At 38.6% G+C, this 10,432-nt stretch overlaps 1 protein-coding gene and 1 pseudogene across 1 annotated transcript in view; both read right to left on the bottom strand.

Moving 5' to 3' along the window:
* Lhfpl3 (LHFPL tetraspan subfamily member 3) overlaps positions 1 to 10,432 on the bottom strand; it is a 627,386-nt gene that overhangs the window by 344,505 nt on the left and 272,449 nt on the right. The window lies entirely within an intron of this gene.
* On the bottom strand, positions 7,327 to 9,968 carry LOC105742711 (annotated as a pseudogene).

Consider the following 10,432-nt stretch of genomic DNA (forward strand, 5'->3'; position numbering starts at 1 on the left):
ATGTCTTTATGAGTTAAATGTGTTTCTAGTATACAGCATATTGTTGGATTTTGTTTCCTAATCCACTATGCCAGTCTAGTTCTCTTAATTGGTGAATTGAGTGTCCATTTACATTGATGGTTAGAATTGAGGTGTATTGACTTATGATTGATGAGTTATTTACTTGTTGTCATTTACTCCTTTTTCTCCTGTGTTTAATTGGCTGCCCTAAGTAGTTGGTTGTTTCTGATCTCATTTATGGTGTTCTGATCATTTTGGTCCCTCTCTCGAACATCGTTCAGGAGCCTATGTAGGTTTGCTTTGTCATCACGAAATTGTTTAGTTGTTCTTTGTCATGGATGTATTTTACTTCTCCATCAAACTTGAAAGAGAGTTTTGCAGGGTATAGTCATATGAGCTGGGATTGGTTTTCATAGTGGATTTGAAGTACTCTGCTCCATACTCTTCTTGCCTTCATAGTTTGTTAAGAGAAGTCAGCCATAATTCTGATGGGGTTTCCTTTGAATATCAGCTGCTTCTTTTGTCTAGCGGTTTTCAGTAGATTATTCTTGTGCAGAATTTCTGGGATCTTGACTATTATATGTCTTGGTGTGTTTTTAATGGGGTTGAGGTTACTTGGTGTTTTGTATGCTTTGATTACCTGAATGTCAGATATTTTTCTCATATTTGGGAAGTTTTCTGCTATTACTTCTGCCCGTATTTTTTAAATGTCATTTGTATTGACTCCTTCTTTCTCATTGATGCCTATTAGTCTCACATTGTTCATCTTTGCATCATCTTACAAGTGATGAATTATTTTTTTCTGCATCCTAGTTGTTTTTAAGAGATCTTTTCTTTCCTTTTCCTTAACTGTGCCAGCATCTTTAAGATCTGAAACTCTGTCTTCACTTTCACTCAAACAGTTTTGCAAGCTTGTGATTGAGATTTTAAGTTCCTCCATATCTCTTTGACTCTGCTTCATGCGATCTATTTCTTTCCTGTATTGCTCATTCAAGGAATCTGTCATTTTTCTAATCTTCTCTACTTTTTTTAAATCAATGTCTTCTTTAGAAGCAGTTATTATTTCTTTTGCTGCAGTGTTTTCTTTGGATTGTGTTTTCTCCCTATGTTTTTTGGTTGATTCTTTACTTCAGATGTTATGAGTTCTGAGAATTCTTCTTTTATTTCAGAAAAGAACTCATCTCTGAGTTCCTGTATAACTTTCTGCTGTTGCTTATTTACTATCGACACTCTTAATTCATACATTTGAGCTGAGCTAGTGTCCTCTGCACTTGTTCTGGGTGCGAATTTGATTTCCTCCATATGTTTCTGTATTTGATTCTTTACTGCAGATATTATTAATTGAGGGATTTCTTTTTTCATTTCCAATCTGAGTTCCTCTATACCTTTCTACAGCTGTTTCTTTATTTCTGAAGCCGTTGATTCATTGATTACAGCTGTGTGATTCCCAATTTGTTGTGTGTTAGTGTCCTCTGCGCTTGTAATGGTTGGGGTTGGGTTCTGAGATTGATTTTTGCTCCTTCTCGTTGTCATTTTGTGTAGCACTGTCTTCTGACATTTGTTGTAGTTCTTTGGTGCAGTTATAGCCTTAGCACCTACTGAAGTTCAGGTGCAGATCTACACAGTTTGGATTTATCCAGTTGTGCCTGGCTTGGGTCTGGCTGCTGTGCTCAGCTGCTTCTTGCTGCTGCCCTTGGGGGTGAACCTGTTGTGCCCCTTTGGCAAGATGTTCTGCTCCTGGACTAACTGGGTGGCTTTGTCCCTACTCTCTCTGCAGGGATTGCAGCTGCAGGATTTCACCCCAGGCCTGTATGCCAAGCCTGAGCTGAATCTGGATGGGACAGTGTGGAGTAGGGGAGAGAGTAAGCTCTCTCACACACTCACTGTGCCTGGGCTCGGACTGGATCTTGGGCTCCCCAGAATGCGACAGAAATTCTCACTGGGCGGGTGGGTAGGGGGCTACTGTGTAGTGGTGGTGGGGGTTCCCAGGGGGTGTGAGAGTTTCTCACCCTTGCTATGCCTGGGCTGGGACTGGTAGTTCCCACTAATGCAGTGTAGCTGGAAGCTCTCCCACCTACTCACCAGGGTCTGGGCTAGGACTGTATCCCAACTATTTTGAATATACAGACACAAAACTGTCTTCAGTTTTATTCTCTTCTTTGTTTAGTTTTGTCAGAGAAGGGTATTCCATTGTCATTTAAATATTGTAGGTGCATGAATTAAGCAAAATATTCCAATATAGTCCAGTAGTCCATAATAGTAGTGGTCATCCACAGGACTGGCAATGTCAGAAGTTGTTGACTCAAACCTTCTATAGCTCAGTGTATTAATATGGCTTTACTTTTTATACTTTGATTTTATACTTTTCTGCTGGATGGTTAAGACCAAGATATAGCAAGACCTATATAACAAGAAATGTAACTTTTGTATCTGATAAGGTCAGTCAAGTCCCCTTAGGGTTTATCTTGAAGCCCTTTACTGCACTTTGTAGATCCTTTGTCCGTGTCAGCCATGTGGATGAGTCACAGCCATTGCTTGACCAATTTGCTCTCTGTGAATGCCTGAGAGAATTTTTTCTCTCCATGTAATTCTCCTTCGGCACACTCTACATCATCGATCACATTCCTGTGTGGCCCCATAATCTCCTTGAACAGAAAATTTGGTACACAACTGATTTACTATCATTCCTATTTTATATCTTCTGGAAATATGTTGAAATTTCCCATCAACTGAAGCAGTTTCTTGAATTTTGGGGGGTAGTATGTTGGAATTATACTATTTTATTCATTGTAATTTTATTGGGGATTCATTAGGGACTTTCACATTTAACTATTATTATTAGTTTTTGGTTGAACCAGGGATTGAACTCAGTCCCTTGCACTTTCCTGGGAAGTGCCTTATTCTACTGAGCCATCTTCCTGGCCCCTTCACTATTATTCTACTCATGTCTTCATAAGAAACCTAGGGTTACTTTTATTTTCCAGTATAGCAGGACTCTAGGTTTTAGTTTACTTTTTTTTGTTTTACTTTTAATTATGATGCATCTATAAAAATCCTTATTATAATTATCCTAATGTACTTGATTTCATGAAATTCAAGATTGCAAAACAAGATTATTCAATGAGCCAGTAAGAAAGAAAAGAACCAGCACCAATTAACTTTTGCTAAATTCTGTTGATTTAAAAATATATAATGATTTCAGAGGTATAAAAATAAAGAAAGCATGTATTATTGGAACTGATAAATATATTGGTCTAGCATTGTTTACTACTCAAGTTGTGTTTGGAGGGAGGCGGGATGTTTATCCTAAAAGAGTGGCTGAGCCTCCACAGTGTGCCACTCTTTCTACTTTGGCTGGATAAGTTATTGGCCAACAAGGTCAGGTGACAACACCTCTGGCATGGGTGTGGATGCAGTGGCCATGTAGAGGTGCACACTCGCAGAGTGGTGATTCCCTCAGATGGTTCCTGAGAAAAAGTTTTCTACTGTACCTTTAAATCCTGTACTGTACCTTTATTTTTTTAGACTTAATTTTATTGAGAAAGAAATAGCAAAGAGACAGTTTCAAAACAGGTTAGTAGAACAATTACAATAATTCATACACTGTATATTGTTGCCTTCATAGTAGTTAGTCATAGTACAAGATGCAGACATGATATCTTGTCTAAACACTGTTAGTACAAGTCTTTCTTGTACTGTACCTTTAAAGCAACTATTGAGCATCCCATAATTAATCTGCATATAACATAAATGGTACATTTACAGAAGAAAGGCTTGTTGTGAACTTTTATTGGTTCTTTAAAAATAAGATTGCCAATTAGGGTATGTTTTGATTCATTTAATGAGAGTAAATAAGGTACCCATGCGATATCTGACTCAGAGAAGGTCTTCTGTAAACATTTTCTGAATAAAGTTAATTAGATCTTTCTAAACTTGTTATAAAATAGAAATTTCAAATGTCAAGTGGTTTTATCTATTTATAAGTACAGAAATAGAAAAAATACCTTGCTTAGTTTGATCAGCTGATTCTACAGTCTTGGTGTCCTCTGATAGAGGATCAGAGGGTTATACAGGGGATATTTTGTAAGACAAATCACAGAATGGAATTCAGGAGCAGGTTCTGGTTCAGGCCAAATGTTAGCTAGCACTTAGACCTATAGTTCTGCCTCTTCATTCCTAAAATGAAGAAATTGAATTGAGCTCCAAAATATCCTCCTGGCCTTAGTGTGAATTATTTTAATCTAACATAGGTTAACATAAGCAAGTCATGAGGAGGTCCATTCCTGAGTTATCATGCAACCTTGACTCTCTACTCTTGAACAAAGCTTCAAAGACAGATCTTTACATTCTTCAAATATAACTTTTCTGATTAACATTCAGAAGAACATCTTTATTACACACTTTGCCTTTGATAATAATCATATTTCCAATGGAAATGAATCTATCAAATCAAACCAAAAGCAATAATTTTAAATGATTGAATATATAGGGGAGGGAAAATGTCTTTTCCATCCATCCCTCTACTTTCTTTGCTAGAGATCTTCTTAACAACAAAGATTATTAGTAAGGGGGGAGTACAGAAATATAGCTGATATAAGTCTTGCAGGACACAGGAAACTTCAAGAGTGCTATAGTTTGGGTCTTGAATATCCCCCAAAGGGAGACATTGTTGGAGGCTTGGTCCTAAGCCATGGTGCTACTGGGAGATATTGTAACCTTTAAGAGGTGTAGTCTAATGGAAAGAAGTTAACTCACTGGGGTGTGCCCTTAAAAGCAACATTGGCCTCCCTAGACTCTTCCTAGCTCTCTTCACCAACATGCGGTGAACAGGCTTCTTTCACCATGAGCTACTGCCATGATACACTGGGCCACAGAGGCCAAAAGCATGTTCAAGGGACTGTGGATGGAAACTTCTGAAACCTTGAATCAAAATAACACTTTGCTTCTTTTAAAGTTGATCATCTTAGGGATTTGTTATAGTGGTGGGAAATTGACTAATATAATTGGGAAAAAAAAAAAGAGCCAAAGAAGTGGTTAATGGGGCATTTTTATTGTACATTTAATGAAGAGTGGAAATCAGAGGAAAATGTAGTAAGATAAAAGCAGATGAGCTAAGGCTATAAATTAGTGGAAATTCAATGCGACTTGCTTGTTCACATTCTTCCCAGCATCCCTCCCTTCACAGAGAGAAGATTGCTTTTTTCCTCTAAAAATAAGGATGACACCTCTTAAATGAGAATCTTTTGTTCTTTTCCAGGGAGTAGGGCCGAGAGAGTCCTTTTTGCACTTATTGCTTCTTGAATTCTTTCAGCTTAAAATATTTAACATGTCAAGGTGCTATATGTTGGGTTGTAGGTCCCGAATCCAATCAAATATTATTTAACTAATAACAAGAACTGGGTAAACTATTCTTTCTGAATCCAGTTCAAGTAAAATAATACAATTTAATTTGTGATGTTATGTAACTACACATCTGACCATCAAATCTCCCCAGTGAGTCTCTGAAGCAGGTTGCAGATAAAGCATTTTTTTGTTTCTTTGATATGACAGCATGTTTTCTGCTCCTTCAAATACTTCAGTAAAGATACATTCATGTAAAAAATACCTCAATTGTCTATTGCCAGTACAATGTACTAAGCATGCGGGGGATACAGCTTAGCAGCATAAGTGCCTGGCAAGTACAAGGTCCTGAGCTTGATCCCCAGTACAAAAAAAAAAGTGCAGACTGGATTTTCATTAATAAAACAATATGGCTTAGAAATGGAAAATAAACTTCTCTGACACAGTCAAAGGTAAATAACAATTTAAATTTTTGGTACTTTACTATGCAACAGGAGCTTAATGACATACTAAGAAGAACTACAATATACAGTGGGAGGGACTAGATAATTCAATTTGCAGTCACTGACTAGAGAGACAATCCTTATAAAAGGTTAAAATAAATATAAGAACAACAAATTATATGTCATCTTATAATGAAATGCAGTGGCGACAAGTTTAAGACTATAAATACAAAGGTCAAAATGCACAGCAGATGGGAATAATTACTTTCCTCATATACATCAGGATAATTCAATGTAGAAGATGGAGATTTCTGCATCTCAAGGAAGCTGGAAAAAAAATCCAACCTGGCTTTAATTAAAAAATGAAGGGTTGAGCCGGGAGATGGCGCAGTAGAATAAATGCTTGCCTGGAAGGACCTGAGTTCAATCCTTGGTAAAAAAAAAAAAAAAAAAAAAAAGAAAATCAGGGTGACTGCGTTAGGAGAAGAAAAGGCACTTTAGGACATATAGGGAGGCTGTGCCACCCAGCACCATGGAGGAGGCAGGCAAAAAAAACCACGTAACCTGGAATGTAACAGTAGCAGACTTACACTGAAAGAATCAAGGCTCATGGAGATTATATGGTTGACCTTAGAGTTTTAATCAGTGATATGCTAAAAATAAAACAAAATAAAACAAGCTACTTTCAGGGTCTGTGGGAATCTTATTTGCTAGAACAATCCAAGAAAATCCAGTTAGCATAAGGAGTTCTCTCACTAAAACTACATGGGCTTCTTGGATTTTTAATTTGTTTTCATTGATGTTTCTGGACTGCAGGAGACACAGTTCTCTGATTGTTTCCAGAGAATAATAATCAAGTGTTTATGAATCTTAGTCCTGGACTGCTTAATTCTTCAAGCATGAAGGAATCTTCCAAAACAGAAACCTGCTACTGCATTGTCATCTCCTTCCCTAGCCGCTCGAGTCTGATTTAGGTTTAAGTCTCCTGTTATCATGTCTGTGACCAAGTGGAGCTGCAGTGATGGGCACACTCTGCCTGTCTCTCCTTGGAAGCCTCCGCATCCACACAGAGCCAGCACACATTACATGTCTAGAAATGTCCAGAGAGTAATGGAACCCATAGCCTTTTCAGAGATTCTTTCAAGGAGGAGTCTGGCAAGCTAGTTAAAGGAAATATAGCCTGCCTGTGTGGAGTTTCTAGAACATGTGATTCAAAAGTAGAACTCTTCATAGGACTTTGAGGGGTCCTTCTCTTTTCTCTTATTTCCAGAGGTTTTTAATAGTGAGCAGTCCTGGACCAAGCCACGATGGCCGAGGAAACATTTTAAAACTCTGACTAGAAGAAGCTTTCTAAACAGGGATGACTGTCCTTGATTCTTCCTGAGCAGATACTGCAGAATCAGCAGACCAGTGGTTCTACATTTTTCAAATATTCTCAGAAAAGAGCAACGTTCAAGCCAAGCAGCCTCGTGTTTCTTCTGTAACAGAATCTGACCTGTGGGTTACAAATGTCTCTTCCTTCTATCTGTGATGTACTAGATTCCTACGGTGAGGAAACAGTCAGTTTATACAAGAGCACAAATCCCACACTGCAGCTCCAAGTTAGCAGCCATCTGAAGAGGAAAGGAAAGTCTTAACTGAGAGGTGAATACTGTCCTTGGCATCTGTTAAACACAGTTGGCTTAAGAACAAAGGATGCTGAAGTTTATTTTTCCGTCATTGGGAATTAAGAACCACAGAACAAATTTTAACCCAGAAGCGAAGAACTCAGGAGAAGGCAGGGAAAAGAAAAAACAGAATGAAGAAGACAAGAAACTAGAACACTAAACTCATTTGTTGGTTTTACACACACACACACACACACACACACACACACACACACACACACACTCAAGCATGAGCCACTAACTACCGAGAGCAAGTCTTTAAAAAGAGACTGCAAAAGTAGGTCTATTCAGCACACAAGTTTCACCCAAATTATCCTCTCCTGGGACAATATCCCTTTCCAAAAAGAGCGATATAGGGAGGGTCTCTTTCTTTCTTTACCCCAGTATCCCACTTCCCATCACAGTTGCTCAAAGATGGATCTGAAACTCGAATAACTACTCTGGTCCATCAGTAGCCCTGCCTCCTAAGTGCTCAAAAATTCCCAGAGCATACCTCTCCTTTAGCCTTCATTATTAATTTTTTTTTGTCAGCTCACTTCTCTTCTCACCTCAACTGAATAATCTTATACAATTCATTGTGTCTGACCTTCCCCCTAATTTGCCTACCTCCATCCCCTTTCAGATGTATATTCAAATTCCACAGGATTCAGTGGGTTAAGACCAATAGTCCTTCCATGCCCTTAGCTACATTTTCTCTACCAAATTCTAGAACTATATCTGTCTGCATTCCCAACTGCTTTTTTTCCATTCAGGTGGCAAGCCTATTTGTTGGTGTCACTCATACCCAGGGCAGGTCTTCTGTGTTCAGTAAATGCCTTCAGCCACACCCAGAACTATGCCAATCCAATTAGTTGGACATTTCTTACTCAAATTGACACATGTAACTAGCACACATGCCTTCTTATTCTGTAAGGCTAAGTCTGACTTCTTCCAAGAAACTTTCCTTGGCCATCTCCCATGTTCCCACTGCTTCTCTTCTCACCTCAGTTGTTAAGTACCATGCTTGTCCTTGAGTAATCACTACCTTTGATTATCTATTTTATTTACTTTTTTTTAAAGTTAAAAATTCCTTAAGTTTTTATTCCTGGTACCACTACCACAATTTACAGGGCAATATACCTGATGTAATGAAAAGAAAGAAAAAGACAAAGATACAACAGATAAAAGACCTCAGGAATGTATATCTAATTGACACTACATTGCATTAATCAATAGCTGCACTTCTTGTAAACTGTGACTATGACAGTCCTGAACTAGAAGGATTTCCTGTTTAAGCTGCAGTAACTTTTCTGACTATAGATCAGATTTTTCTGTGGCAGATTTTTACAGTTCCTCCAAAGCATTTGGGATGACTGTCTCAAAGTAAGCTGCAGCTTTCCTGACAACTCCTCGCTCTCTGCTGCTAAGAGCTATAGCCTTTTTCTGTTTTTTTTTTTTTTAACCTTCTGCTACCATATCCACCACTTCTACCAACAGATCCATAACCACCACCATAGGGACTTCCAGAGCTTCTTCTACCAAAACTGCCCACCTTCACGGGTCCATAATTTGACTGCTGCTGTGCACTATAATTTCCAAAATCATTATAGTTCCCACCACCACCATAGTTACCACCACCAAAATTTCCTCCTTCATTGTAACATCATATCCTCCTCTTCCACCACCATATCTTCCACCTTGATTTCCATATCCTGGTCCACCACCACCATACCCTTCTCTACTGTTATAACCAGTACCACCACCAAAGTTTCCACCATCACCTCTAAATCCATTATATCCACCATATCCTCATCCATAACTACCCCCTGCTGCCATCTCCTCCACTACTGTACCCACTGTAACCTCCTCTTCCACCAAAATTTCCACCACGGCTAAAACTCCCTCCACCACCTCCAAAGTTTCCTCCACGACCCATAAATTTGGCAGATTCACCTCCATGGCCTCTTTGTGATCCAGCACACTGCACCTCTTATTTAGAAAGGGCTGTTTTCACTTCACAAGTATGCCCATTAATAATGTGATATTTCTGAACAACAATTTTATCAACTGTGTTGTGATCATCAAAAGTTACAAAAGCAAATCCTCTCTTTTTCCCACTCTGCCTGTCTTCCATAACTTCTATGGTTTCAGTCTTGCCATATTTTTCAAAGTAGTCTCTCAAATTATATTCCTCTGTATCTTCTTTAACACCACCAACACAAATTTTCTTCACTGTTAGATGAACACCCGGCTTTACTGAATTCTCTCTAGAAACAGCTCTCTTTGGTTCCACTACATGACCATGAACTTTGTGTAGTCGAGCACACATTGCTGCATCCACCTCTTAAACACAAGAGTAAGTCACAAAACCAAAGCCTCTGGAGCATTTTGTTTGAGGATCTCTCATTACCACACAATCTGTGAATGTGCCCCATTTCTGGAAGTGTCTTCTTAAACTATCATTGGTAGTTTCAAAACTCAGACCACCAACAAACAGCTTCCACAACTGCTCTGGATCCTTTAGATCATGGCCCCCCATTTTGAGATTGGACTCACCTCTTCCAACTTGAGTTCAATATGGTACCTGATTATCTATTTTAATATGTGTAGCTCTTTCATCTGTTTAATATATCTCTCTCTGGAGAGCAAAGATATCCCCAAAACTGCACTGCCTAATTCATGTTCATTGTTCGGTAAAAGTATATTGAATGAATAAATCAATGAGATGCTGGATGCTTCACACAGAATAGAGGAAATTGGAGGCCACAAGGATTCTGTTGGTTTTCAAGTAAGTACTTAATGTACTTCATAAAAGTGAGAACTATGAGAAGGTGTGATTGTAGAAGAACCTTTCAAGGCTGAAGGAAGGTAAGAACTGACCCTCTGGAAACAGATTTGTTGTGAAAAAGGACCCCATGAGAGAACATCAGGGAGAGTAACACATATATAAAGATCCTTAGGGGTGAATATGGTGGTGTGTGCCTGTAATTCCAGCATTAGAGG

The sequence above is a fragment of the Octodon degus genome, unplaced genomic scaffold (assembly GCF_000260255.1).
Source record: "Octodon degus isolate 3935 unplaced genomic scaffold, OctDeg1.0 scaffold00068, whole genome shotgun sequence".
Lineage (NCBI taxonomy): Eukaryota > Metazoa > Chordata > Mammalia > Rodentia > Octodontidae > Octodon > Octodon degus.